Source organism: Crocuta crocuta, unplaced genomic scaffold, assembly GCF_008692635.1.
Source record: "Crocuta crocuta isolate KB4526 unplaced genomic scaffold, BGI_CrCroc_1.0 scaffold207, whole genome shotgun sequence".
NCBI lineage: Eukaryota > Metazoa > Chordata > Mammalia > Carnivora > Hyaenidae > Crocuta > Crocuta crocuta.
The window spans coordinates 3043495-3071313 of NW_027531996.1; the positions used below are offsets into that span (position 1 = coordinate 3043495).

At 38.7% G+C, this 27819-nt stretch overlaps 1 long non-coding RNA gene across 1 annotated transcript; it reads right to left on the reverse strand.

The window, feature by feature from the left end:
• LOC144240742 (uncharacterized) lies at positions 1 to 27819 on the reverse strand. Its single transcript, XR_013337836.1, has 4 exons — positions 27615 to 27819; positions 26879 to 26938; positions 23025 to 23201; positions 1 to 196 (listed from the first exon to the last, which is right to left on the reverse strand). It is a non-coding gene; the product is annotated as an uncharacterized LOC144240742 (long non-coding RNA).

Genomic DNA, 27819 nt, shown 5'->3' on the forward strand with positions numbered 1-27819 from the left:
GGACAGCTGGAGCTTTCCCATCTCTGCTTCATCCAGATGGCTGGAGCTCAGCCAAAGGCTTTTTAAAACATGCAACAGGCTCTCATCCCAGAGCCGGGAATTCAGATCAGCCATTTCTCTCCTTTCTCCATAGGAACGTGGCCCCACGTGCAGCCGTGGCACGCACGAGCCCACCAAAAGCCATGTTCTTCAGGTGCTGGAAAGAAATAAGCAGAAAAGGAACATTTCAGCTACAGGAGACTTCAAAATGCCGTAATCATGAGGAACAGGAATTCTAAAGATGTTGAGAGCAGAAGGAATTTGAAAAAAATGGAATGATGGCTAGTCCGATAGGGGATGCCTGTGGATTATCTCTTACTCCGAGAGCAGTAATCTTGAGGGAGAAGTGCTGTCTTAGTTCTTATTTGTGCATGAGTCTCCTGTCTTCCCTTTTTATTTTTCTCTTTGCTCTAATAAAGAAACCACATCGAAGTTTGAGGTATTCCGCAGGAGGTGATATGCATCCTGCATGGTACATTGTAGAAGCCCTTTCCAGGAAGCAGCAGGCACCCCTTCTGATCCCTCTTCGCCTTCACCAACAACTCTTTTTCTTCTACTGTAATATTATTGGCAAGCCCTAGAGGCATGAGTGTGCCCTGAACGCACTAGGTTTAGCATCAACTGAGCCACTGTGAGACACCTGGTTTAAAGGGGGCTGGAATTTGCCCTTCCCAGAGCTCTCCTTTTTAAATGGTGCGGTAAGAGATTTCTCAGACACACAGGGAGAAGCTTCCATGTGAGAAGCAATGTTAACCGACTAAATAAAAGAGAAGGATGTGGCAGTTGCTCAGTACTTTCTTTGTGGCTAGAAGTCAATAGTGACCAGATTCTCAGCTTTCCTTTTCTGGCAATAAGACTGCTGATTCCAAAGAACAGCTTCATAAAGCATTTATAACAGACACCATATGGGTGTGGGGCTCTTTCTTTAAATTCCCTCCTACAGAGAGCTTATTTTTCCTTGCTCATCCTGTTTTGGGTACTGCTGTATCTGCTTTAAAGAACTATAAATAAAAAACCAAATCCCATGAATTGGCCATAAAAGTCAGAATTTTACTTTTTATGGGAAAGATGGTTTTTCTCAGAGACTTATGTCTGGTTTACAAATGACAAAGGACTTGCTCAGCATAATTGTCTTTGGGTGGGCTGGTCACACTCAGGGATGCCAAAGATGGGAAGAAAATATTATTTCTTTTCTGAAATATTTTCTATCTTTTTTGTTAAAAATTTTGATTCCATTATAATTATCATAGAGTGTTATATTAGTTTCAGGGGTACAATATAATGATTCAATTCTGTCCACTACCCAGTGCTCATCATAATAAATGTACTCTTGGTCCACTTCACCTATTTCCCCCATCCCCCAGCCACTTCCCATCTGCTAACCATCAGCTTGTTCTATACAGTTGACAGTTTTTGTGGGGTTTATCACTTTTTTGCTTTGTTTCTTAAATTCCACAAAATGAGTGAAATCACATGGTATTTGTCTTTCTCTGACTGACTTATTTCATTTAGCATTATACCTTCTAGATCTATCCATGTTGTTGTAAATGGCAAGATTTCATTCTTGTTTTATGGGTGATCTCACAGTTCATGGGTTCGAGCCCCACATTGGGCTCTGTGCTGACATCTCAGAGCTTGGAGCCTGCTTCAGTTTCTGTGTCCTCCTTTCTCTTTGCTCTTTCCCCACGTTCTCTCTCTCTCTCTCTCTCTCTCAAAAATAAGCATTAAAAAAGATTATAAAAAAGGTGCTAAATATTTCAAGAAGGAAACATATGATTATATGGTCAATTAATCTTTGGAAAAGGAGAAAAGAACATGCAGTGGAAAAAAGTCTCTTCAATAAATGACACTGGGAAAACTGAACAGCTACATGCACAAGAATGAAACTGGGCCACTTTCTTACACCATACACAAAAATAAACTCAAAATGGAGTAAAGACCTAAATGTAACCATAAAAATCCTTGAAGAGAACAAAGGCAGTAATTTCTCTGACATTGGCTGTAGCAACATTTTTCTAGAGATGTCTCCTGAGACAAGAGAAACAAAAGCAAAAATAAACTATTGGGACTTTATCGAAGGAAAATCTTTTTCACAGCAAAGGAAACAATTAATACAACTAAAAAACAACCTTCTCCCTCTCCTATGGAATGGGAGAAGATGCATACAAATGATACATCCAATAAAGGGTTAGTATCCAAACTATATAAAGAACTTATGCAGCTCAACACACACACACACACACACACACACAAAATAATCCAATTTAAAAATGGGCAGAAGACATGAACAGACATTTCTCCAAAGACAACCAGATGGCCAACAGACACATGAAAAGATGCTCAACATCACTCATCATCAGGGAAATGCAAATCAAAACCATAATGAGATACCACCTCACACCTGTCAGAATGACTGAAATCAATACTACAAGAAACAACAAGTGCTGGTGAGGATGTGGAGGAAAAGGAACCCTTGTGCACTATTGGTGGGAATGCAAACTGGCACAGCTGCTGTGGAAAACAATATAAAGTTTCCTCAAAAAATTAAAAATAGAACTGCCATATGATCTGGTAATTCCACTACTGGGTATTATGAAAGGATACAAAAATACTAATTTGAAAAGATCTATGCATCCCTGTTTGTTGCAGCATTATTTATTATGGAAGCAACAGAAGTATCCATCAATAGATGAATGGATAAAGATGTGATACACACACACACACACACACACACACACACACACACGCACACAATATTGCTCACCAACCATGAGATCATGACCTGAGTTGAAGTCGGATGCTTAACTGAGTGAGCCACTCAGGCACCCCGAAATATTTCATATTTTAACCTCTATCAGCTGTGCTTAAATTAACAAGAAAATGAATGCTTTAGTGTCTTTAGGGCCTATGGTTTCTTTTCTGCTTTAAATGAATAATGCTTCCAGATTTTGCAACAAAATTTATTTGCAAAGCAGAGGCCTTGTTGTGGTATACAGAGAGGTTGCAACATCATTTGGTGCTGATAGCAGGGGAGTTGGCCATGTATAGTGTTTGTATAAATCGCATTTCTCTCCTTGATAAGGACTAAATGTATTTGCACGTTTAGAGATGATCTCATCATCACATTATATCATTCTGTAATCCTAGATCAACTGGTCATTTAACAGTGTCCTTTCTGTCCAGAAGACACCCCTCCCAAGAAAAAATAAGTTCACTGACAACTTTCCCATCTTTCCAGAAATATTTGAGGTTGGGGAGAATTTAATATATTGCAGAAGTTTGTATGCCTTGATTTATCCAAAGGCTTTTTAGACGCTGTTAATACTGGCATTGTATCTTCCAGTGGTCTGTAATAGTGGTCATTAGCTAAATGCCATAATGCTGATGACTCAGGGGATCCTCAGATTGGTGTCAGCATTTGCACTTGACAGTGATGCTTCCATCTCCCTGGATACTCACACAGATGTGGTATGTTTAAGAGTCTACAGCTGGAGTTAGCATCCACACATAAACTTTATGTTAACTGAAGGTAAAAAACTACTTCTCTTCCCCCTCAGGCTGCTGCTGAGCAACCTTGGAGCGTCCCAAGGGCAGAGGTGGCCAGCTGGGTTAGGCACGCCATTTGGCGCATACACCGTGGGGACCATGTAGAGCAGCACAGCCTATAATTCCCAAAGTGAGAATCCAAGAGGGAAAGGGGAAATAAATAGATCTCACCTGAAGTAGGTTCTAACCAGTCACAATTCCCTTTGGAAGAAACCAGCTCAAAATGTCCCTAGGAATTACTGAAGTTAGAACAGTCCAGCAAGTACGCCGTAAGGATAGGCAAACACAAAGGGAAGGTAAAATTTGGGTGAAATGCCTTTAACCTGGCCAAGGTCATTGCTCAAATATGCAATTGTCTGGACAAACGTTTTACAAGTGTGGTCTATGTGTAAATGGGGGATTTAAAGTTTAGCTTTTAAAAAAATTGTTCCCAGCGGTGGCCATCTCCTGAGCCAGAATGAGGGTTACCAAGCAACAAGAGAAACAAAGGCCAGTTCCAAGAAGTTCATTAATCCTCACAGCTGCAGGGCTTTGCTCTGCTGTTCTCCACCCCAATGAAAGAGACATTCTCAGTCAGAATTGATCCCTCTTCTCTCTGTCTCTGCCCTTCCACACCCTCATCTGCCACAGCACTCTGTTTATACTGTTAGTTTTAGCATGGACTTCATTTTGCTGTTGTATCATCCCTTTTAGTATGTCTATATGTTTTCCATTTAGATCACTGGCTCCTTTAATCATGTCTTATTTGTCTTACTGACTGAGTGCCTAAAACAATACCTTCCTATACATTAATAGGTTTTATTGAATGTTAACTATACCTTCATTATCTTTGCCTATCAAAGTTCCAGCCTCCCTTTAAGGTCTATCTCAGCTGCTTCCTCTTACAAGAAGCCTTTTCTTATCTCCGATGTCTTGATAGTTCCCTCTGAATTCCTACAGAATTTCTTTACCTCTTCTATGAAACTTATTTTTCCTTATACTACAGTTCTTCTACAGTGCTCTTTAAGGATAGAAACCGTGTGCTCCTTGGCTCTATAACCTTGAATACAAAGACTTGCCGAGACTTGCTCCTTCACTTACTCATTTCTTGCATGAATATAACTGAGTAGCAAGTCTACGGATTCTGTTCCAGGGCTGGGGGTGTAAAGCGAATAAAATAGACTTGGGTTTTATTCTCACAGAGCTTAAGGTCTCAAGGGGAATTTTGACCAGTAAATAGAAAATTCAAGTTCACTGCTTTGATGGGATATAGAGATTATGAGAGTACTTGACTTGATTTGGGGGATCAGAGAAGATTTCTCTGAGTAAGTGACACTCATGCTGAATCTTAAGGAATGAAGAAACTGCATATGCAGAGGCCAAGAAGTGAGAGACCACATATATACAACGGAATACTACTCAGTGATGAAAAAGAATGAAATCCTGCCTTTTGTAACAACATAGATGGAACTGGAGGGTATTATGCTAAGCAAAATCAGCCAATCAGAGAAAGATGGATAGCACATGATTTCACTCATATGTGGAATTTGAGAAACTTGACAGATGATCATAGGTGAAGATGTACATACACTGTATGTTTACTAACTTGAGAATTAAAAACAAAAGTTCAAACTGGCTCAAATGAAGAAGGCTGCTTTTCCCTGTAGAAGACAGAAATCTACAAGAGCAAGGCAGAAAAAGGAGAGAAACCTAAGTTCATATACAGGACTGAACTAACAAGAAACACATATTCTGCCTCCCAGATAAGTTCTGTTTCCCTCAAACACTTCTATTTCTTCACTTCTTTCAATGCCAAGCCTCCTTCTCATCATCACACTCATAGAAATCTGTTGATGCAGGAAATAAACATATGCAAACATTTAATGTAGCCTATGGTGATTTGAGTCATTCTACCTTCCTGTTGAACAGTGTTTCCTCTGATTGTTCATCCTTAAGTAAGAGGATAACTTGTCACAAGTAAGTTGGCAAGAAAGTAGGTATGTGAGCAATAATTTTACAGTGTGTGAACACACAGACCTGAATGTGACCTGGGCAAAGCTGGTTTCAGGAAACCAACATCTAGAGGGCTTTTGTTCTGAAGTGCTACGAAGTTTCCACAGAGAAGGAGGGAATAGAACTATAAATAGATTAACCGTATAATTTATCATCCCACCTGGGACACCTTAAGAGTCAAATAGAGAATGCATAACAACTATGTGCCAAGAAGGCAGGAGCAGGCTGGGACCACCCATGTTAACTAGGACATAATCATTCTCTCTGTAACTAAAAAATTCATAGATTTGAAATCTTAATGTTCAGAATTTCTCTCTTTTTGTCCTTATTCTAGATAGACCACATTTTACATAAGATACTCTGAAAATAGTTGATGTTCAAAGAATGTTCTTTTTTTTTTTAACAAAGTAGGTTTTATTTGTTTATTTATTTTTAATGTTTATTTATTTTTGAGAGAGAGAGAGAGACAGACAGAGCGCAAGTGGGGGAGGGGCGGAGAGAGACAGAGACACAGAATCTGAATCAGGCTCCAGGCTCTGAGCTGTCAGCGCAGAGCCTTACATAGGGCTTGAACTCGAACCGTGAGATCATGACCTGAGCCAAAGTCCGATGCTTAACCAACTGAGCCACCCAGGCACCCCATCAAAGAATGTTCCTAACTATATCCTAGAAAACAGGATAACCAAATTCCCTCCCCTCATCCATAGCAAAGTGGGTCTTTCATTTTTAATTACAGAGTCTCTAAAAATGCCCAACTACGTAGTCAATACTGAAGAGTCTGAAATAATAGGTGGTACATATATTGATCCCTTCTCCTCATTCCTGCTAATATACGGTCTTTGACTCCAGTTTCTACGACACAGAACCCCTAAAACCCTTGTAATTCCCTGAGTGATAGGAGCATCCGACACAGGACTCCTAAATCCCTTAGAATTTTCTAGGTGATAGGAGTGTCTTTGGTTCTAATGAGACAACTTTTGGTTGGCTCTTGAATGGAGGCTAGTCACCAGAAAGTCCAAGCCTTGATTAGAAGCTTAGAACTTTAGCCCCATCCCACCCTCATTCTCTAGAGAAGGGAGGAGGCTGGAAATTAAGTTAATAATCAATCATACCTACATGATGAAGCCTCCATAGAAGTCTCTAAAGTATGGGGTTCAAGAAGCTTCCAGGTTCGTGAATATATCTACATGCAGGAAGAGTGGCATATCCCAGCCCCACAGGACAGATATGCCTATGCTCCCAACCCTTACAGACCTTGCCTTATATATCTCTTCCTCTGACTATTTGTTTGTATCTTTAAAATATCTTTGGGGCACCTGGATGGCTCAGTCAGTTAAGCATCCGACTATTGGTTTCCTCTCAGGTTATGAGTTTGAGCCCTGTGTCAGGCTCCACGCTGACAGTGCAGAGCCTGCTTGGGATTCTCTGTCTCCCTCTCTCTCTGCTCCTCCCTCACTTGCACTGCCTTTCTCTCAAAATAAACACATTAATTTAAAAAAATATTTTGTAATAAATCATTAATAGTAAATAAACTTTTTTTTGGTTCTTTGAATTCCCCCTAGCAAAATAGAGAGTCATGGGAACACATGAGTGCCTGCCAATTGTAGTGCTTCATAGATCAGTAATGCAGATGACATGATTGAATATAAATTTGAGAATGTGGTAGGTGATGTTTTTCTCTTAAAGTAACAAACCGGTATGAGTCTTTTGAAAAGCAATATGGATATTTCTATCAAAAGTGTTTGATGTACTAATTTTGTATTTGGGACTCCTTCTCTTCTTTTTTTCTTATTTATCTTCTAACACGAAGTTTGTATCTTTTTAAAACTTGAAGTATAATTAACACACAGTGTTATATTAGTTTCAGGTGCACAGTATAATGATTGAACAATTCTATTCATTATTCAGTGCTCATCCTGATAAGTGTACTCTTAATTTCCTTTGTCTGTTTCATACATTTCCTCCCTCCCCATTCCCCTCTGGCAACCACCAGTTTGTTCCCTGTATTTAAGAGACTGCGTTTTTTTTTTTGCTGTTGTTTGTTTCTTTTTTATTTGTTTATTTGCTTTGTTTCTTAAAGAGATTCATTCTCAATAACATAATTTTTAAACCTCTTTATTGAGATATGAATGCCATACAAAAGCTGTACATATCAGGGCACCTGGGTGGCTCAGCCAGTTAAACATTCAACTCTTGATTTTGGCTAAGGTCATGATCTCCTGGTATGAGAGATCAAGCCCGATATTGGGCTCTGTGCTGACAGTGTGGAGTCAGCTTGGGATTTTCTCTCTCCCTTTTTCTCTGCCTCTCCCTGTCTTATATTCTCTTTCTCTCTCTCAAAATAAATACATAAACGTTAAAAAAAAATAACAAGGGGTACCTGGGTAGCTCATCAGTTAAATGTATGGCTTCAACTCAGGTCATGATCTCATAGTTAGTGGGTTCGAGCCCCTTATTAGGCTCTGCAATTTCAGCGCAGAGCCTGCTTAGAATTCTTTCTCCCCCTCTTCCTCTCTCTGCCCCTCCCCTAGTCATGCTTTCTCTCTTTCAAAATAAATAAATAAGCTTAAAAAAATAAAAACCGAAAAAAGAACAAAGGCTGAATATAGCTAATGTATGCAATTTGATAAATTTGCAGATAAGTATATACCCATGAAGCCATTACCACAATCTATGCCATAAACACCTCCATCACCTCCAAAAGCTTCCTCCCACCCTTTTTTACTTAGTTTTTGTGTGTGTAATCAGATCCCCTATCATAAGATCCACCGCTTTACCAAATATTTCAATATATAATACAGTATTATTTACTACAGGTGCTATGGTGTACAGTAGATCTATAGGACTTATTAATCTTGCATAACTAAAACTTCATTTCCTTTGATTACTGTCTCCTTGCTTTTCTCTCCTCCAAGGCCTTGGCAATCACCATTCTATATCCTGCTTCTATGAGTTTGATGATTTTTAGATTCTTCATATAAGTGGCATCATGTATTTTTTTTTTTTGTCCTTCTGTGTCTAGCTTATTTCACTAGGCATAATGTCTTCAAGGTTCATCCTTGTTGCAAATGGCAGGATTTCTTTCTTTTTGTAAAGATTGAGTAATATCCTATTGCATGTATATACTTTTTCTTTAAAAACATTCATCTGTCAATGGACATTTAGATTGTTTCAATGCCTTGGCTATTGTGAATGCAATGAACATGGAGATCAGATATCTCCTTAGGATTACGATTTCATTTCCTTTGTATATAAACGCAGAAGCAGAAATGCTGTATCATATGGTAGCTACATTTTTAATCTTTGAGGAACCTTCATACTGTTTTTAATGGTGGCCATAAGTTTACATGCCTTGCAGTGTACAAAGGCTCCCTTTTCTCACCGTCCTCGCTCTCACTTGTCATTCTTTGTTTTGTTGGTAATAGTCATCCTAACAGGGATGAAGTGATGTCTGGTGGTTTTGATTTGCATTTCTCTGATCAGTTTGATTAATGATGTCAGCACCTTTTCATATACATGTTGGCCACTTATATTTTTATAGAAATTTCTATTCAATTCCTTTGCTCATTTTTAAATTGAGTTATTTGGTTTTTTGTTATTGTGTTGCAGTAATTATATATCTTGAATATGAATCCTTAACATATATATGGTTTACAAATATTTTCTCCCATTTCATAGGTTGCCTTTCATTTTGTGTTGTTTTCCTGGCTGTGCAGAAGTGGTTTTTTTGTTTGTTTGTTTGTTTGTTTTTTGATGTAGTCCCATTTGTCTATTTTTGCTTTGGTATCATGTCCAAAAACCCATCGCCAAGGCCAATGTCAAGAAGCTTTTCCCTGAGTTTCCTTCTAGTAGTTTTATGGTTTCGGGTATTACATTTAAGTCTTTAATTCATTTGAATTGATATTTGTGTATGGTATAAGATAAAGGTCCACCAATGAAATAATTTATATATTGGAAAATATAGAGAGAGGATGTTCATCTCTGCCTTATTTGAGACAGTGAAAAAATGGAGACATCATAAACATACAACAATAGGAAAATGATGAATAAATTACTGACCACTTAGAAATGTACTTTTTTAAAAAATATTTTTATTTTATTTCTAGGAGAGAGAGAGAGAGACAGCGTGAGCAGGGGAGGGTCAGAGAGAGAGGGAGATACAGACTCTGAAATAGGCTCCAGGCTCTGAGCTGGCAGTCAGCACAGAGCCCGACGCGGGACTCGAACCCACGAACCGCGAGATCATGACCTAAGCGAAAGTCGGACGCTTAACCGACTAAGCCACCCAAGCGCCCCTAGAAATGTACTGTTGTCTGGGGCACCTGGGAGACTTAGTTAAGTGTTTGACTTCAGCTCAGGTCATGATCTCACAGCTTGTGAGTTTGAGCCCCACGTCAGGCTCTGTGCTGACAGCTCAGAGCCTGGAGCCTGTTTCAAATTCTGTCTCCCTCTCTCTCTCTCAAAAATAAAAAATTAAAAAAGAAATGTACTATTGTGTAACTATTTTAGAAGTTTTCATTTAGATAAGAATGTTGACAATATAATATTAAGTAAATATAGTATAAGATAAAAGTTGGGATGGAATACACCAAGATATTGAGTAATGAGTTCTGAGTTTCTCTTAGTATTTTTCCCCTCTTTAATTCTTTATATTTTACTTAATATCAATGATATTAAATATTTTTTACTATGTAATACGTGATTTTATACTAAACATGTCCTCTTTTTTTAGAGATAATTTTGACTAATGGAGGCTCAAGACAATAGTCAAACTTCTAAAAAGCCAAGTACTCAAAGATTATTTGTTTTATTTGTTTCTTTCTTTTCCGTGGAGAAAGGAAGGTAAATGGCTTGCCGTGCTTTAATCCACCTTCTTGATTTTGAGCAACAGGCTTAAATGCTTATTTTGTGTGTGTGGCCAGATAAGTGAGAAATGGTCAGTAGTGAGTTCCAAATGAAGAGTGACAAAACTAGTAACACAAAAATGTATCTTAATTCTAATTTATGTTGATCTTTAAAAAAAATGAGTGTTGTAAAAAGAGTAAATAAAAGAATAACCCTCTTAGGAAAACTAAAGTCAATATGAACAATGGAATGAGATGATGGATATAGTTTTTATCATAATGTAAAGCCTCATCTATCAGCCTAAGTCTTTCATCTTTATACCTTCCTGTGATGAAACATGGGTTGCTTTCTTTCCAGCATTTGTTTTAAAAGTTGGGGTAGGACATTAAGCAGAAGGAAAAAACCAGCAAGTGGGAGAAAGGAAAGTGTGGGGACGTTCAGATGTAATTGTGCAGCTGATGTGATGCTGTAGCTCTAGCAGTCTCTTTGGGACTCTGAATGCCCATCAATTCAAAGTTCCCTACACAAAGCTTTGCATAAAGTAGACGATCAACATGTGTTGAATGAATTAAAAACAGAAGGAGTTCATGTTCCAGTTACTTAGACTATTGTGTTCTTTCGAGTTTTCTTCTGGTGAAATTTGCTTTTCCTGACAAGGTGTAATTTAAAGAGCAGGGAATAAAAAAGAGTTAAAAATTGTAGAAAAATCTGTGAAGGGTTATAAACACAGTCTTTTCCTGGAGGATTTGCCATTTAAAACTACAACTGTTTTTAATGCCAGGTATCCTTGGTGGCCAGTGCCTCATGAAAGCATAGTAGCTGCAGAGAATGGGGTTCAAGTGCTCCCAGGGGGCATGGCTTGTAGCTTTCCACTCATTATGGAATCAAGCTTTTAGAACCAGTGCCCTGACTGAGCCCATTGCACCTTTCTGCCAGAGAGAGAGAAGAGGGAAGAGGACCTGAAGAATATCAAATGGAAGACACTTGGACAGTGATTAAATTTAAGGGATCTAAAGAATGTTAATTCAGCCTTTATTTGGGTATGAAAAATGGAGCCAGAGGACATATCGTAGACCATTAGCTAGGCTGAAGGAAGGGGATAGAAGATAAGGTTGAAGAAAATTTCCTGTTCCGTATCCTTGGGGATATGAGATATATGAATGGTTTTCCAGTTCTCTGTTGGTTTCAGTAACATCAAAAGAATCTTTTTTTCTTTGTTTCCACCTGATTTTTCCTGTACTTTATCTCCTTGGTTCCTGAGGGAAATTCAAGGGTTGTCATAATTATGCTTAACTTTTCAAAATCACGTTTTACCTAATCAAGCCTGTATGCATGAAAAGAATAAGGACTTTGGAGCCAAAGAATCTGGTCCCTTCTCCACTACTTCCTAACTGTGTGTTCCTGAGCAGCCCCTTAACGTCTCTGGTTCTCAGTTTCCTTAGATGGAAAAGGAAAAACAATGCTACCCATTTCTAAAGATTGTTGTATATAGTAGCCCAGTGCCTGGTGCATAATAATCATGTAGTGGACTTAAATTGTGAATATATGCTCATCAAATATATTTCAGGCTCTTGCTTTCAGAACTGACGTAAGATCAAAGGTAGATAAATCCAGTATAAGGAGTAAAACTAGGCAATTAGAAAAAGGAAAGAAGGGAGGCAGGGAGGGAGGGAGGGAAAGAAGGAGGGAGGAAGGAGGGGATATAAATTGGTATATTTATATTTATATTGTTATATAAATTGTTATATTTATATTTATATTGTTATATAAATTGTTATATTTATATAACAATAAATAACACAGAAATCCAGGGAAGAAAGATCACAGGGATAAACCACTTTCAAACTTCCTATTTCATTTGACACTCGTCTCAAGTCTGTTATGGAGGTAACAAAAGGATGAATGCATTTGACAGGGTGAAAAAACCAACACACAGACAAGTCCCACTCCTTTTCAGCTGCTGTGAAATAACGTGATGTATTAAGAACATTCTGACATTTCTTTCAAGACTGTAATTCCATTATTCTTTGACTTTCCTAAAGTAAGCCTACCTGTCACTATGAGATTTGATACTAGGGCTCACATTTCTTGATTCTTAGCCCAAGACTTTGTGCCTAGGCTCGAAGAGCTTGGGAATTGGGAGAATCTTGCTTCAGAGGAAAATGAAAATGTCCTCTTTTCTTTTCTGCAGGCATCATTTTCACATAGACTTAAAAATCTCCATACAATGGACCTGCCAATTGTGCTTCCTTCAATGGCCTGTCTTCCAATGTGCTCATGCTTTAAAAAGTGATTTCCGACCTCAGATGTCAATTACACCTCTATTGCAATTACACCCAGTTCCTAAATGCGTATTGATGTTTGCTCAGTTCTCTGTCAGACTTCCCCACACTCAAACTTTACTCCATGCCAAAAGAAACAACTCCTTTTACCTCTTGGTCTTGTTTCCTGTCTCTTAAGTTGTTTATTCTATTTAAATAAGTCAGTCTTGCTTTCCAAAATAAATATTTAAAGTTGAAGTTCTACTCTTCTGTCAAAAGACAAAATAGGCACCCTAACAAAAGAGGCTGTCACACGCTTAAAATAGTAACGGTGGAAACCAAGCATTTATACTTGCGGATGCATCAGTGTATATATGAAATATGAGTGTACACTATGCCTGTGGTGTTCTTTATGGTTGACTTCTTTAGACTCCAATTTGATCTGAAGTCCAAAGTGGCCTCAGCTCCCCAAAGACCTTAGGGCCTTATTTTGTTCCAAGAGACAATGCCATAGCAATGTCATGTTTGCCTGGTTACAAAGACTTCCACAGAGGCCAACATATTCCTGGCAAGGTTTAGCAGGCACTGAGTTTGAAATAACTATCGCGTCTCTGTAATTTGGCTCTGACTCCTTTTATTCAATGAATCTGTAAATGAGGATGTATGTAGTAAATCCCTAGTAGGCAGATCAGGGGAAATCTACTTGACTAACTTTTTTAAATGGAGAAATTACATTTGTGTTAAAGGTAAAAAAATTACTTTGGGGTGTGCTAAGCCATATTTTTAAAAATCCCTTACTTTATTATGTTTATTAGAAGAGGAGTGCCTCAGTGTGTGGAACTTGTTTTCATTGCCCTCATCCAGCACCTAAAATGGAAATTGGTCCAGAACAAATGCTACATGATGTGTGATCCACATAAATGTTAAGAGCAATAGGACATGTCATTAACAGACACTATGCTCTGAAAAACTAGAGGCCTTGAAGATATATTTGGGATCTAGTGTCTTCTAATTAAAAACTTTGCAACTTGACCAAGTTGCCAATATCCTTCTATATAAAGTGGTGGTAATAATAATATCTTCAAAGTGTTACGGAGAAGACTTATGTGAAGATTACATGCAATTAATGCATAGACATACCTAGCATAATACCTGTACATAATAAATGCTCAATAAATTTTGTTTAGTCTGAAGTCATTGAATTTCAAAGAACACAATAAAGGTTGGGCATTGGGAAGTGTTGAAGAGCGACTAAAAGAGACAAGAGAGAATGTAGTTTTGTAATGAGGGTGAAGGGAGGATGGAGCATCTCAGAGGTAAGCCAGGCCAGAAAGAAGAAGAAAAAGAAAGGTTCAGCTTGTCAAGAAGGGAAGGTGGACCCAGAGGATGGGTTGCACATACGGTAAGGACGTCTATGAATCATTGGGCTTGGTGAAGCCATTTTCTGTAGGACAAATTAATAAAGTTATAAAAGAATATATATTCACATTAATTAATAATTTAAATGAATGTTGAAGTATATCTGAATTCATGGTAACTTTTTCTATCAACATATATAATTTTAATCATAAGATTCTAAAAAGTAAAACTACTATTTGTACAAGAATCTAGATTTTGACATTCAAAAAAAGTTGTAGTAGTGGGTTGAAAACTAACTTGTTCAGACAGAGAACAACTGAAAGACTATAAAATCTAGTAAAAGTTCTGATATGCTGGCCCAAGAAACTCCTTGATTCGAGTGATGACATTCTGCATGTTTTCCAATAGATCCAATAGCACATTTTCATGATAGCATGCACAGATTGTGTGTTAGCTTTACATATTTATATATATTAAAACTCCCCCCTGCTGATGATGTGAAAATGGTGTCAGATCAATTATTATAAATTATAGCAATCACACACAGGGCCACATGTGGAATTGAGGCCAAAAAAGTACTCTTTAAGTTGGAGAACAGTTCTTGAAACTGTAGACAAACTGATTGGAAGAGTGATATCATCAGAAGATAGAAGTATTGAATAGTCTAAAGTCCTGACGGGAAATCCTTCTTCAAAGAGAATGCTTCTCTGTGTCTCTGTCTCTCACAGAGCTGGACTCAGTTAGCTTTGAAGTGAAAAGTTGTTTGCTTATTTTTACACAGATCTTGTTAGGCTCCAGGGTGGGGGGCGGTTCTGGGCTTTCAGTTAGAACAAGCAGTAGGGAGTCAAAAGCTTTGGGTTCTATTTTCATTTGTTGCCAGCTCCTTCTCTCCCTTTCCTGTTGGTAAGAAATGGGTAAAAATTGCTGCCTCTCAAAATTATAAGCTTATTTAATGAAGATGTGCTTTTATATGATAAATAGGGAGAGAATAGCTCATATAAATTATGAGGGTTGTTAACATTTATGTTGGTTCCTATTGCTAAAATAAGTGTTAACTTGCTATTAAATATAGGCTCACAGAGGAGTGTCAGGAACATAGCACTCTGAAGGAATGATAGATATATGACATTATCCACATTTATTCTGCTAGTCATAGGTGGACCAAGAACTTCAAGTCCAAGTTAAATGAACATTATAGAAGATCAATATGAACTCCACAGGCCTAGATGAGAGAAAAAGGAGACGAAGTCAGAGATTACCTATGTGTATCAGAAGAAAATACAAGAACACCAAATACACAATTTAAGCAAAGTCAACATCAAGATGGTCTCTGTTTATGTCTTCTCCCTCTGGTCTCTCCTCTGTTGCCTCAAATGTTTATTGAAATCATAACTCTCGGTCAAGCTCTGTGGTAGGCCTTGTATTTCAATACTGAGCAAAACAGATATGAGTCTTTCCTCCTGGACATGACAATTGCTCTTTCTAGTCATTTTTGCACCTATGCTTCCTGGAGGCTGGAAGGCTGGATCCCGTGGCCAGATGAAACCCCAAAGGGAGGGAATGGAGCTTCCTCAAATTCAAACTGCAAAGGGTTAAAGAAGCAGGACCTCTCATAGACAGGACTGCTCTGTAGCTCTAGAAGATAAGGGGTCAGTGCTATTCAATGGTGTCTACCCATGAGGGCACCTCTTGTGAATAATTTGACCTTTGTCTTGTTTTCTCTTGGACTATGGTTACTATCATGTTTAGCTAAGAGTTTTTGTTATTGTTATTAATTTTGTTTTTGCTTACATTTTTAAATATCCCCTTACACAATAGGATCTCTGTATTACCTGTATCAACTCCAAAACAAAAATTGATGTATCAAGATAACTTTGTCTGCATTTATATATCTGTATCTATATACATATATAAATATATATTTGCTTTTCTTTTTATTTTAGAGAGAAAGAGAGAAAGAGTGTGTGTGAGTGAGGGAGGGGGCAGCAGAGGAGAGAGAGAACTCAAGCAGGCTCTATGCTGAGTATGGAGACACCCAGCCTCCAAAAGGTTGATGTGGAGCTCAGTCCCACAAGCCTGAGATCATGACCTGAGCCAAAATCAAAAGTCAGATCCTCAACCAGGGCATTCCTATGTATATTTGTTAAGTAGGATCCACACCCAATGTGGGGCTTGAACTCACAACCTTGGGAACAAGAGTCACATGCTCTACCTGAGCCAGCAAGCTTTACATGATAGTGTTGCAAAGAATAAGTAGATAGAAAAAAAAAAAAGAAGTGTGGCCTGCCCCACACTCATCCTTCTGCTGAAATCTAACATGACTTTGAGGAGGCTGTGTCCATGTGATCCAGGAAATGACTGTCAGCTAAAAGAGGCTTTCTCTTGGTGGAGTTGTAAGAGGGAGAAGCAGTAATACAGTAATGCAGCTTCCGGGTGCTCAAGAGACAAAATCTTTCTCCTCCTAAAACACTGATGACATGAACTAGTAAGGATGTATTTGCTGGGGGTGGCTGATACCTGTCTTATATCTGTTAACTAGAAGGGAAAATCCTCTACAAAAAGTTAGAGAGTGACTTGTTGGGGAGAAGAGTAAATATGTGAGAAAAGTGGTAAAAAATGTGAAATAGGTGGGGTAGAGGAAGGCAGGGAGTTGATAAAGAAACAGGCAGTGCTGGTTCTTCATTTCAAATGGTTTAATGTCCATTAGGTGACTTATTTTCCCCCGTAGATCATCTGAAGATATAGACATGGGCAATAAGGGCTTTGATACTTGGCCAGGGAGGTACAGTGGAAGAACAACGGGGTACTAAAGGTAAGATTATTGGAAAGAAAAATGGAGAAGTAACAGACCAGAGAATATTCATCAGGAAAAGAAGGAATAAGACAGACAGAAGCTGAGAGGGGGTAGAGAGCAGAAGAATCAGTGAGTTGGAGGTCTCAGTGATTACTGTGAGTAATTGATTGAGGGCTATGTTCAGAGGTGATGAAAAAATATTGTCAGAGCTGGAACAATTCCAGGTGACAACAACTTCCAGGGTGTGTCCATAGGAATGGGTGGCTGAAGTAGAAGAAGTCATTGGAAATGAATATGTCAAGGAAATGAATGTCAAACATGGATATGATGTCATCATGAAAAATGGGTGGATGTTGGATGGAGAATAAGACTGTGAGGGTGCCAAAGTCTTCAACAAATCAAGAGCAGTGGTGAAGAGAGACATGTAGCTGACAATGAAGTAAAAGAAACAAGGGATAGTATTGCTAAATGGAATTATCTCCATATGGGGCAGGAAAATGCTTTTATGTGTGGGTGGAAGAGAAACGATCTGAAACTACAGGGTGGAACAGACATGTTATTTACTAATAGAACCACAGAATTGGTGGCTGGGTTGGATTGATATTTTCGATTTTTTCTTTAAGAAGAAAAATTTAATTAGAAAATAAATTAGTGTCTTTTAAATGGCGTATAATTCATTCTCTCCCTTATATATTTTAAGTCATGTTTTCTGCATATTGAGTTCACCCTAGTTTTAGGCTCTCCCTTGTTCTGCTCTGCACCTGGTAGAATGGCTTACTTGTTTGTACAGCCCTGTAATATATTATGATGAAGAATATGATGTGCTATCCCTGGATCCTGTGACTCATAATTCTTAGGAAAGATTGAGAGACTTTAATCAATCATTTATGGCTCAATAATCTGATCTATTATGATCATAAGCCTGCAAGATGGTGGCTATGATATATGCAACCCCTGAAACAGAAAGTGCTAAGAAAAGGAGAGATGACTGAAGAAAATCTCTGCCCTTGACAGCTTCACCCATTTATATTTATTGAACTATATCTTATACAACATGTGCTGCTAGATAAAGTTAGTTGCTATGGACATAAAGGTGATTAATTCCTGATCTTTCTCCTTGAGAGGTCATAGTCTAGTGGCAGAAATAACTACAGATCTTTGTTAAGGATTGTAATAGAATATTGTACAAAGCATTATGAGTGTATCCATGGGAAAACCATGGAGAATTTCATGAAGCTGACAGCAGTTAACCTGCATCCTGAAGTAAGAGAATCTTAGGTAAGGGTCTAGTTGTTGAAGTGGAAAAGAGCATAGAGGTAGGAAAGAACCAGTAGTTCAGCTGGGCTTTAGCATAGGGTATGTGGAGGGAAGAAGCAGGTTGTATCAATGGGAAGGTATGGAGGGAGCAGATCCTGAAGGGCCTTGAATGCCATGCCAAGAAATTCAGATTCTAATCTACAGAATGTCAAGGTTATGTGGGATTTTTACATAATTTTTTTTAAATGTTTTATTTATTTCTGAGAGAGAGAGAGACAGCGCGAGCAGGGGAGGGTCAGAGAGAGAGGGAGATACAGAATCCGAAGCAGGCTCCAGGCTCTGAGCTAGCTGTCAGCACAGAGCCTGACGCGGGGCTTGAACCCATGAACCATGAGATCATGACCTGAGCCAAAGTCGGACGCTTAACCGACTGAGCCACCCAGGTGCCCCTACATAATTTTTTTAGATGGCAACATAGATTGAGAACGGAGTAGAGGTGCAAGCTGTGAAAACTCAAGACTAGAAAATCAGTTAAGAGATTATTACAAAAGAAAAAAACCCCACTCATGTGGTAAAGGAAAGGAGGCAGAAGGAGAAGGGAAGATATTTAGAAGATGGAACTCATAGAATTTGGTGACAGAAATGTACATGAAAAATGGGAGAAGAGTACAGCAATCCTAGGATTTCTGCAGAGGCCTGACCCACTTTTTACTTGGTGTTCTATGGGACCGTTAATCAAGACTAGAAACACTGGAGGAGCTATAGTTTTTAATTGCAGGATGAAGAAGAGGTGAGAGTTGCTGGATAGGGAGGGAGATGCAGATACTTTCACAGGATAGATTTGAGTTGACTCTGAGAATTCCCAGCAGTGGTGTCTGTTAAGTAGTGGTTCTGTGAGTCTGGAACCCAGGAGAGACTTCGGGCTGAAAGGATGACATAGAAGTCAGTGTCTCAGTTCTCATCAAGGTCATGAAAGAAGATCCTCAAGAGAATGTGCATAGATGATCAGGAACAAGAGAATGGAGATGAATTTTAGAGCATCCATGAGGCAGACACAAATGAAATTAAGTTTTCCCTTTAATTTCCCTCTTGCTATTTTGAAAATTGTCTCTTTTGAGAAGAGAGAAAGAAAAAGAGAAAGTATTGTTCCCTCATCAACGCAAGTAGGACGGAAGTGGGTGCTGCTGCAGAGTCAGATAAGATACACTCATCACTGAATGCCAGACAACGGGAGTGATGGAGAGCATGCGCCATCCAAAGGAAACAGCCCCTATGCCACTCCAGGCTGCCTCAGTGTTGCTTGATCTTCTGGCAGGTCAAGAAGAACTTGGGAAATTTTCAGATTTAAAAACTCTGTGTGAATTCATTTATTCACCAAGTATGTACTGAGCACCTACTACGAGCCTACCACTAGTCTAGGCCCTGCAGGCTTCGCAGTGAATAAAGAAGACAAAAATCCCTCACCTGGATGAAGTTTACATTCATTCAAGCATGGAGACATATAAAGTAAACAAAGTAAAGAGGAAAATAGTCATATGTTTCTTGGAGAGGTAAGCATGAAAGAAATAGAAAGTAACAATGTGATTGGATAATGTTGGAGCAGGCTGCAGTATTAAATAGGGTACCAAAGAAATGTGTTACTGAGAAAGGGAGGTCTGAGTAAAGGCCTTAGGGAAGTGAAGGAGCAAGGCGCTCGGATAACTACTTTCATATTCACATAAAAGAGAACAACGAATGTCTCCTAGATAGGACTTTCCCAGTGAGTTCAAAGAGGCCAGTGCAACAGAAGCAGTGAGATCTTGAGGAAGGGTCTGGAAAGATGAGATGAGAGTATGGAGAACAGGATCCTACTGGGTCTTGTTGACCACGGTGAAGGTCTGGGCCATTGTCCTGGATGAGATAGGAAGCCACTGGTTCATTTGAGCTAAGGAAGGACTCTGTGCTCTCTATGTTGAAAGCATATTTCTACAGAGTCAGAGCAGGAATAAGGAGACCCGAGACCAAGCTACTGCAGTAACTCAGGCTAGAAATGACGAGACTGGTAGTGGGGAGACAGAGCCACATTTGGGATGTATTTGGAGGTAGAGACAATAGAATCTGCTACTAGATTCTATACTGGGTGTGAGAGAAAGTGAAGCATCAGATAAGACTCCCAGGATTGGGGCCTCAACCTGGAAGGATGAGTTGTCATCACCCAAGATGGGGAAAACTGTGATCTTGGGGTAGAGCGAAAAATAGGAGATTTCTCCCCCTTTTTACCTGTCATATTTGGAATGTTTATTAGATCTCCAAGCTGTCAATTTGGCAAGTGGGTATATTATGCTTAGAATTTTGGGGAGGGTGCTCCAAATTAGACATATAATATGGAAAATCATAGCATTTAGAGTAGATCTTATCAGGGAAGCAAGTGTTGAGAGAGGAGGGAACACATCAAATGACTAGGAATGAAAGCACAGTATTTAGAATTTGGGGAGATGAGGGGCAGCCAGCAAAACTAACTAAGAAGACACAGCCAGTGAAATAGGAGAAAAACCAGGAGAATGTGGTGTCCAAGAAAAGAAAGCGCTTTAAGGAGAAGGAAGAGGTCAACTAGGACACATGATGTTGCCAGTTCCAAGAAATGACCATTTAGCAACATGAAGATCATTAATGACCTTGACACGAGCAGTTTTAGTGGAGTGATGGGGGCAGGGGAGCAGAAGCCTGATTGGAATAAGTTCAAGAAGGAGGAGAATAATTAGACCCCGTGAGTATATACAGATGTTTTGGAACGTTCTAAGGGAAGTATAAAATGGAGCAGTGGCAGAAGGGAGAAGTAGATCAAAAGAAGACTTTTATTTTTTTTGAAGATCAGAAATATAACAGTACATGTGTATGCTCGCAGGAAAGATCCAACTGAGAGAAAAAGCTAATGACACAAGTAAGAGGGGAGACAATTGCTGGAAGAACGTTTAGAGCAGGAGAGGTAGGCTGGATGGGGATAGGAACCTGGATAAGAGTGCACACTGAGCACTGCATCCAGCACACGGGCCGCCAGTTTGCAACATCTGCATGTTTGATCTGCTCATCCTGAAAATACAATGGGCGTTATGGATCCTAAACAGCAGAGAAGTCTTCCTTTGGAAACACTACCAATATTCAGATTCTCTTCAGTGTAAACATTGCCAAACTAAAGCTGGTGCCCATAATTGGTGAGACATCAAGGGACTCATGCTCCAGAAACAGTCTGTTGGATTTTGGTTTGGAATAAACCAAAAAATAAAGACTAAATTGACTTCCAACTGCAACATCCACATGAGAACTTACAGTTCTTTTAAACATGTCGGTCTTGGTCCATGAGGAATAGATAGCTACGTCATTTCAGCTACTAGATTAAAACGACTGACATTTCTCAAAGAACTTGATTTGTTTGTTGAGTACATGCTGTTATCATTCCAGAAAAATTCTTAATTTAGAACCCCCTTTTGGAAGCTTAGATTCATCCCATATTTGAAATGGTGTAAACTTCAACAAGTAAAAGCTTTAGTGCTCTGTGCACAGTTCGAGCACTCGTGATCCCCGGCAACCTTTCTGGTTTGGCTGCTTTAGAAAAGGAAGGTTCCCCAAGGAGCCCTATTACTTTATCCAGGAGAAATATTCACATCAAAGGACCAATAATCCCAATTCCTGGTGCAAAGTGAGCACATGATAAATAGTTGTTGAACTAATGAATAAAAATTAGTTCTGTCTACTCTCTGAAGCATTGCTACCTCCATTAGACCCTGGACTTTGAATTGCCAATTTTTCATGTGATTTTATTACCAACATGGCTGAAGATTTTCTTTCTTTTTTAAAATTTTATTCCAGTTAACATACAGTGTTATATTAGTTTCAGGTGTTACATAGATTCAGGTGAATCTAAATATAAATTCAACACTTTCATACATCACCCTGTGCCCATCATGATTCTTTTTTATAACTCACAAGATAATGACCTTTTCAGAGGCAAGTGTTGATGCACTTTGTTGCATTTTAGGTAGTATTCAGGATATCCAAGCCATTTAAAAGGAAAGAGCTGGTTTATAGTTTGCCTTACTTGTTGAATGTGTTTTCCACCCCCCCTCCTCTAACCCCCAGGGGAAACAATGAGTTTTCAACTTATGCCTCTGTTCTGTATTTCAAATTGACATCCAGTTTTTTTTCCAAAGTTCCTAGCCAGGTGCTTCATGAATATTGGCTGATTAATCGGTGTCTGTTCTTTAGGTGATAATAGCATCACATGAAATGGTTAAGCTGTACATATATAGACAGTGATTTCTAGTTTAAAATAATGTGAAATAAATATTCATGTGTATTCCTATTCTTTTCCCCAAATGCCACTGAATGACAGTAATTTTTTCAAAGGCATAAATAACATAAGAGAATGGCAGTGGGTAGAGAGGTGTTTGAATGGTTACTGATTTAGCAAAGAGGAGAAACCTAAGTGCCCCCACAGGGAAAAGCACATCTCTTTACGCTAAAGAATCTCAGAAAAGCTGAGAAATTAGAGGCACCAAGAACCTCTGAAGATAGCGGGGAGGGTTTGTACCAAAAATGGGGGAATAGGTAGAAAAGCTATGCACAGTAGTTGCACTGCAAGGACCCTTCTCATACACAGAGCATCCAGATGATGATCCCATAGAAGGCACAAGGTATTAAATGCAAAACTCATATCAGAGCAATTCTCAGTGCTAGGATACTAAGGGGAAAGATTTTCAAACTAGAAAGTATGGAACAGAATAATGGAATGCAGTTAAACTGTAAGAAGTTCAAGTAGAATATCTACTTCTTAAAAAATGAATTCAAAATATTAGATTTGAGTAAATTACACCCCAGAATAATAAAATATTTTGTAATTATGATCTTCAATCAGCTGATAGGATTTCTTTTAAAATGAAAATAAAAAGGGGTACCTGGTTGTTCAGTTGGTTGAGGTCTTATTCTTGACTTCAGTCATGATCTCACAGTTGTGAGATGGAGCCCCTTGTCGGGCACTGCCCTCATAATACGGTTTCTTCCTGGGATTCTCTCTCTCCCTCTCTCTCTGCCTCTCTTTCACTAATTTTCTCTCTCTCTCGAAATAAACAAACCTAAAAAAATAAAATGAAATGAAAATAAAGATTTCTAGAGTTAATAGTAATATATGCTCAATATGGGAAATAAATACAAGTAGAAAGAGGAAAAAAATCACTAAGCTTACCCCCCAGGTATATCCATAGTTAACATTATCTATTTCAAGGTCTTTTATATAAAACTTTATTTCTGTGTTAGATTGATTATCATATCATGTGCAGAATTTATCATTTTCATACAGTTTGAATAATTAACATTTTGATAAAATATTTCATAATCCATTACAAATATATTTGTAAATATAACTCTTGTTTGAGAGACAGTGTGTGTGCTCTAGGATGAGCGGGGGAGGGGCAGAGGGAGAGAAAGAGAACCTTAATCAGGTTCTATTCATGGAGTATGATGCTGGGCTCGATCTCACAACTGTGAGATCATGACCTGAGCCGATATGAAAAGTCGTACGCTCAACCGACTGAGCCACCCAGGCACCCCTGAAAACATAACTCTTAACATTCAGTAATGTGAGCTTATGTCCTAAAAGGTATTTAAGCAAATATAATGGTATTTAAGCACATTCTAAAGTTCCTTCTTACATAGTATAATATCTTTTTGCTTAAATCTTTTTCCTATATTGTGAATTAACTCCTTATGCTACTTTCCTAGATAAAAATCTTTAAGAAAAGCAATGGAAAATGAAATGTAAGCAGTTTAAACATAACTTCTATTTAAGGAGGATGAAACAGTTAAACAGCAAAACCTTAGCGAGGCATCAAAATGACTGTTTTCTAACCACACTGCTGCCCCTGAAGGACAACTGATAATGACTCTAGGGAAATAATCATAGCATAGAAAATATCTAAGGAAGCACAACTAGGGTTCATAATTAACAGCAGAGGCACATTATAGTTATATCTATATTTGTGTGTTTTTGTGTTGCATTTAAATTTATTTACATGTATCGACACTTAAATTAACTAGGAGTATGGTTGCTGTTCATTCTGAAGTACAGTCATATTTATTCTTAGTTCATCATGTTGTTTTAAAATTTTGAATTTATAGAAAGAGTAGACATTATTAAGAAGAGATACCTGCGCCGTTAGCAGCTGCTGACGCTCATAGTGAAAATACTGGTTCAGTGTTATTACTGAAAAATACGGGTTTAGAGTCTTTGTGTTCTCTGTAGAGTTCATGCTGGCACTGGTGTCTCTGGTACCTTGTGTTCNCTTTCCTTACTCGTAGTGATATTTGGGACTCTCCACCATGTATACTTTAGTTTGTTTCTTGAGGTAGCCCTGAAAAGGAAAACAGACAGACAAACACACAGGGAACAAAAGCACACAAATGCACAGACAAATCAAACAAACAAGCAAACTGAAAGGGGAAAAACAACAACAATAACAACAAAAGGCAAAGCACAGTCTAAAAGCATAAAACCAGAAACCCAGCTGGAAATAAAGAGCAGGGTGGGAGCGGTGCTGATGGAAGAGCATATACAAAGAAAGAAATGACTGCGTGGGGAGAAAGCAAAATTGAACATTGACCAGGCAGAGACACTAAAAGTCTTAATTTAGAGAGAGAAAGAGGAGAGTATGGTAGGAGGCGAGGAGAAAGAAACAAAGATAATGTTACCCAAAGAAACTGTATAGTCTGATTATTCCAGAGAGAGAGAGAAAGGAAGGTAATGATGAAAGTGTAGTATATGCATCAAGAGAATGGATGAAATGTGACTGTTTAAGCAAACCAATGACCAGAGTGCCCAGTCCAGCAGAGGGAAGGGATATGAATGAGACAAAGGAAAATATATCTGAATAGAAAGAATTGATCTAGAATGAATCATGGCAGTGCATCCATATTGGTCTTGCCCTGGGCTCTGGTAAAAAGAAAAAAGCATCTCTCCAGGACGGATGGGCGTGGTTTGGTGTAGGCAGTTCTCACTTCCACTGTGGTCCCGTGGATCTCTTCCTGAGGCCCCACCTTGGTGGCTGTGGGAGAAAACTGGCAGTGCCCCAGTCCCTTCTCGAACCAAGCATTGGAAATTACTTTATTGGGTCTGATCTCCCTGTGCTGCCGGGGTAGCCAAGGTGGGCTGTGTTCTATGTCCCAAGCCCTGCCTCATTTCCAGATCTTAGTCCAAGCGCTTTAATGATACCACCCAAAATGTAATCCTGCAGGCCGGGCCACTTCGCAGCTGGGGATTCATCAGGGCATCCAGCAGAAAAAGCAGCAGAGCAGTTTCTCCTGGCGCTGCCTGGGATTGGGGCGCCCAGCCCCAAGTCAGTGCCATAGCTAGAAATAGGATCTCTCTCTGAATGCCCTGCAGTTAGAGATGAGATGATAGGATCCCTCTCTGTCCCGGGAGGAGGTTTTTCTTTTCTCCAGGGACAGTTCTCTGAGCAGTTTCAGCTACTCTTTCTCATCCTTTTGTCTGTCCGTCTGTCCGTGGCTCTCCGCAGAGGGGGCTCCCTCCCCTCTGTGCCTCTGAGTCCCCGCCTATTTTTATCTTCCCCAGTTCGCAATCACACAACTATGAGGCTGTCTTCTTAATGGACTTTGTCTTTTTCCTCCCAGACTCTTGTGGTTCAGTGTCCTATGGCTTCAGCCATTCTTTGTTTAAGAGATGCGAGTGGGTGAAAAGTACAGAGCTCCCTACTTCTCTGCCATCTTGCCTCTCACACAAGTCTCTTAACAACTTTAAACTTTACAAATAATTTTCCATGTTCATTATCTCATTTAGTCCTCAAATCAACTCCATGAGATAGGTATTATTTTCCCATTAGAAATGACAACATCCTAAATTCTTAGTGATTTCTCAAGAAAAGTTGAATGTGAATGCTGAGGTTGGGTTTTTTTTTAATATGGGAATGTTGGATGCTAAAATCAACAGGTATTTTCAGTTCAAGGGGGCAGACTAGAAAAACACGTTTACTTTCTGTTCTTCCTGAAACCATATTTAATACAAGTATAGAAATGCCAAAATTAATACCAACCAAAGCCAAGAGAATGTGGAAGTCATCAGCCACAGAAAGATTTTGATACATTTCAAGAGGGCAAAAAGTGAAATGCAGGACTGATGAATACAACGATCAAGAAAAGACTGTCCAAAGAAGGGGCTGCACAAGACCAGTCTGCTTCTACTGAGCCCCGTTTATAGTCAAGAGAAGAGAGAATAGGGGTTGAAAACAAGGAGACAAAGATATTTTAGGGAAAAAAAAGTTCATTTAATGAGTTTCATGGGTCACTCAGTCTTCCCTCATAGTAACTCTGTAGGAATTACAACAGATTTTTGGTGAGCAAGACAAAGGAACAGGGAGGGAGTGTTGAACGACAGAGTGTCAGCTCTGGTTCATTGTCACTACTACCAACTCCATCCAAGACTCCACACCCATGGCTTCATGTACTCTAACTGGAGATTGTTGCTTCACAAATTGTCAAATGAGAAGGAATCTTCCTGGCAACTATAATTTGCAGTTATTATTAAAATACTTTTTATAAAAATATTTTGTCTTAACAAATTATGTCTCAACATGTTTGCTTCTGCCAAGGCAAACTATCTCGGAATAACCACTTGCCATCTAATATATTTTGCCTATAAGGACAAGTAAGAGAATGGTCTATATTTCAAAAAAGCATCCTATCTGTCTACTCCCATTTGACAAGAGAAGTCAGGAGGGAGATTTTTCTGGGACATCCTTACCCAAACTTCCTTGTATTGTCCTGAAGCCCCAACATACATCATATGCTTCATTTTTCCTCCCTGGGAAATAAAACGATGGAAATAACATGATTGTCATTTATTGTTTCAAATATATCTGACATCATCATCTTTTTCAGAGTTCTAATAAGAAACCTTTGTCCCAAATTTGTACAGCCTTTTTCCTGTTCAAACAAACACCACCAAGAAACTGTTCCTTACTGAACTCAAATGATATCAAAAGACTTGTGGTTAAATGTCTTATCTGGAAATCATTTTTGCTCTTAGAGAGATTAGAAAGGACTTATACTATTTCTCCTTTTTTTTCTAAACAGAATTAGGGTCTGAGCAAAATCTTTTGTGTCCTACCAACCCCCAAGTCTGTTGGGGATGGACGTCCAAATTTGCTCTAACATACTATAAAAGCTCTCATAACCAGAGCACTAAAGCATTACAATTTTGTAATATACGAATTATGCACAGTGTTATTTTAAATATGAAAAAATAAATACAGTAAAGCCTTGGTTCACGAGCATAATTTGTTCTAGAAACATGCTTGTAATCCAAAGCACTTGTCTATCAAGCCCAATTTCCCCATAATAAATAATGGAAACTCAGATAATTTGTTCCACAACCCAAAAATATTTATATAAAAATCATTACAATACTGCACTATAATATAAAGTAATAAAGAAAATACAAAATATAAAGAAAAATAAACAAATTAACCTGTACTTACCTTTGAAAACCTTCGTGGCTGGTGTGACAGAGACAAGGGATAAAAGGGTTCTTGGGTAGGATGTTTCTTTATCGCTAACGGATGTTGACTGCACTACAGTACTAATAAGCTCTTGTCATATGCTCTATTTAATCTATTTAATGTAGCTGGCAATAAGGCAGCAGAGGAAAGGGTCTATATCTGCAGGCAGCCTGACCTATAGTGA